Here is a 3,963-nt window from a genome sequence, read left to right as displayed (position 1 = left end):
GATGAAAGTAGAGAACATTGACCCTATAATGTATTTCTACAGTTCAATCTCTGGGTTTATTTCGCTTCCCTTTTACAGTATGTACAGTGCAGCAGGGTATGTATTCATATACTAGTAACATACGCTGTCTCAGCTTCATGGTCTTTGTGCTCCTTCTCAACCACCACCGCCACGTCCACTGTCACCACTGCCACCACCTAGCTCATCACTACTACCACCATGACCACTGCCACCACAGCTACCACCGCCATCACCATCACTGCACTACCATCACAGCCACCACCTCCACCACAACACTGCCACCTCTACAGCATCACACCACTGCTACCATGACGGTCACCACCACCACCACCACTACCACCCCCAAAATACTGCCACCTCTACACCACCACACCACCACTACCAACACCACTACAACCACAGCCACCATCACTATTGCCACCACAACACTGTCAACTCTACACCACCACACCACCGCTACCATGACAGTCACCACCACCACCACCACCACTACCACCCCCAAAATACTGCCACCTCTACACCACCACACCACCGCTACCATGACAGTCACCACCACCACCACCACCACCACTACCACCCCCAAAATACTGCCACCTCTATACCACCACACCACCGCTACCATGATAGTCACCACCACCACCACCACAACACTGCCACCTCTACACCACCACACCACTGCTACCATGACAGTCACCACCACCACCTCCACTGCCTCCTTGACACCACTGCTACCTCTACATCACCACCACAGCTACCAACACCACCAATGCCACCACCCACATCAATGCTACCACTACATCACCACCACCACTAACACCATAGCTACCACCACCACCACTGCCACTACCATCACCACCTCTACCACTACAACCACCACCACAGTCACCATCACCACTACCTTTACATCACCACCACCACTACCACTTCTCCCATCACAGCCACCACCACCACCACTGCCGCTACTACCACCACTGCTACCGCCAGCATCACCATCATGGTCACCAACACCACTACCAATATTGCCACTGCCACCACCACTGCCACTACCATCACCACCTCTACCACTACAACCACCACCACAGTCACCATCACCACTACCTTTACATCACCACCACCACTACCACTTCTCCCATCACAGCCACCACCACCACCACTGCCGCTACTACCACCACTGCTACCGCCAGCATCACCATCATGGTCACCAACACCACTACCAATATTGCCACTGCCACCACCACTGCCACTACCAAAATGGCCACCACCACTATTGCACCACTTCTACCATGAATATAGCCTCCACCACCACTCTCACCACTGCCACCACTAATGTCACCATTACACATAAAACGCTTCCTGGTTTTAATGTCTACATCATCCACCTTACTTGGTTAGAGTTCTTCTCAAGTCCCTTCTCTCCACTTCTCGATTGTCTGAGAGCATCCTAGAAAGCAGAAAAGGAATCTTTGACCCAAGACTTCTTCCCTTCCTTTTCAGCCTTTCTTTGCTCCCAGTCACCCTAGTCCAAATCACTATCACCCAGCCCAGGTGATATTTAAATATCTCCGGCATTTTTTATTTAGGATATCCACAAATACAAAATGCCTTGATTCTTCATTCCACCTATGACGGAGACATCTGTACTCAGAAATATTATTGTTATCCAAATAATTCTGGAAATTACAGTAGTTGAGAGATATTTATTTATATTTCAGATATAGTATGAAAGTGAGGTTGGAAACCTGAAGGTACACAAATTTCTAATTTAGCATAGGGCCCAAATTTCAAGCTTACAAAAATAACAACAACAACAAAGTTTTTTGTAGTACCATACAAAGCACACAAACTTTGTGTTTTGCCAGCTTCAGAAAATGACAGTTTTCATTAGCCTTTCGAAGACAATAAAACACACTGCCGTTGAATCAATTCCCACTCAAAGCAATATTGAAGGAGTGGGGAAAATCCAGCCATCAAGCTGTATGTTGTTGTTAAGTGCCTTCGAGTCAGTTCCGACTCATAGCTACCCTGTATAAGGTTTCCAAAGAAGCAGCTGGTGAGCTTAAACTGCTGACCTTACAATTCAAACCAACTTTGCAGTCCAATGCATTAACTCACAGCACCTCACCTGGACTCCAGCCATCACATTAGGGTTGAGTTAATTAAATGTTTTACCAAATATAGAGGCCTAATTTTTAAGTTGGTAATTTTGTTTGGCCCGCAGATAATGTACAAATTTTTTGTAGAAAAAAATGTTCCCCACTCCTACTTTATAGGGTTTCTGAGGTTATAAATCTTTACAGAATAGGAAATACTCATCTTCTTGCCCATGGAGTAGCTTGTGAGTTTGAAAGCTGACCTTTTAGTTAGCACTCCACTGCTTATTCTACAGTGCTCCTAGGGACAGTAGCCATTATTGTTGTCGTTGTTGTTAAGTGCCTTTAAGTCGGTGTCAAAGCGTACCAATGCTGTATAAGGTTCCCAAGGTGCAGCTGTTGGGTTTGAACTTCTGACCTTACAGTTAGCAATCCTGTGCTTATTCTACAGCATGACTCCAGGACTTCATTAGACATTGTTGTTGTTGTTAGGTGCCATCAAATCAGTTGCAATTCATAGCTACCCTATACACAACAGAAGGAAACACTGCCCGGTCCTGTACCATCCTTACAATTGTTGTTATGCTTGAGCCCATTGCTGCTGTCACTGTGCCAATCCATCTCATTTGAGCTTTTCCTCTCTTTTGCTGACCCTCCATTTTACTAAGCATGATGCCCGTCACTAAGGACTGGTCCCTCCTAATCACACATCCAAAGCGTGAGAGACAAAATCTTGCCATCCTCACTTCTAAAGAGTATTCTGGCTATACTTCTCCCAACACAGATTTGTTTTTCCTTCTAGAAGTCCATGGTACATTCAATATTCTTCTACAATACCATAGTTCAAATGCATCAATTATTCTATAGTCTTCCTTATTCTCTGTCCAACATTCACAAGCATATGCACCTACTAAAAATATCATGGTATAGGTCAGGCACACCTTAGCCCTCAAACTGATATATTTGCTCTTGAACACTATAAAGAGGTCTTATGCTGCAGATTTGCCTAATGCAATACGTCTTTGATTTCTTGGCTACTGCTTGCATGAGTGTTATTGTGGATCCAAGCAAAACAACTTCAATCTTTTCTCCATTTAACATGATGTTGTTTATCGGTCCACTTGTGAGAATTTTATTTTCTTTACAATGAGTTCAATACTGATGGCTGTAGTCTTTGACATCTGTAAATTTAAGTCCTTTTTGCTTCCAGCAAGCAAGGTTGTCTCATCTGCATAACACAGACTGTCCATGGTCTTATTCCAATTCTGATGCCATGTTCTTTCTCTAATCCAGCTTCTCGGATTATTTGCTCAGCACATAAATTGATAAAGTATGATAAAAGAATACTGTCTTGGTACACACCTTTTTTATTTTAAAACATTCAGTATCCCCTTTCTCTGTTCGAATGACTGCCCCTTAGTAAATGTACAGATTCCTTATAAATACAATTAAATGTTCTGTAATATTAATTTTTCACATAGCTTGTCATGATCCACAGTCGAACACCTTTGTATGGTCAGTAAAGCACAAGTAAACATCTTTCTGGTATTTTCTGCTTTCAGTCAAGATCCATCTGACGTCAACAATGATATTTCTTATTCCATGTGCTCTTCTGAAGCTGGCTTGAATTTCTTGCAGTTCTTTGTCGATGTATTGTTGCAACCATTTTGTAATTACTTCAGCAAAATTTTATTTGCATGTGGTATTAATGATATTGTTCAATGATTTCTGCATTCTGTTGGGACATTTCTCTTTGGCGTGGCCAGGTAGTTGTCTTCCAAAGTTCTTGACATAGATGAATGTGTGCCTGAAGTCCTGCATCAGTTTGTTGAAAGATTTCAATGTTTATCCC

At 43.3% G+C, this 3,963-nt stretch overlaps 1 pseudogene; it reads left to right on the top strand.

Moving 5' to 3' along the window:
- The first annotated feature begins 219 nt into the window (after positions 1-219).
- LOC102824620 lies at positions 220-1,466 on the top strand (annotated as a pseudogene).
- Positions 1,467-3,963: the final 2,497 nt, after the last annotated feature.

This window comes from Chrysochloris asiatica, unplaced genomic scaffold (assembly GCF_000296735.1).
Source record: "Chrysochloris asiatica unplaced genomic scaffold, ChrAsi1.0 scaffold00129, whole genome shotgun sequence".
In the NCBI taxonomy this organism is placed as follows: domain Eukaryota; kingdom Metazoa; phylum Chordata; class Mammalia; order Afrosoricida; family Chrysochloridae; genus Chrysochloris; species Chrysochloris asiatica.
Note: the sequence above shows the minus strand (reverse complement) of the source record. Positions and strands in the feature narration are given on the sequence as shown.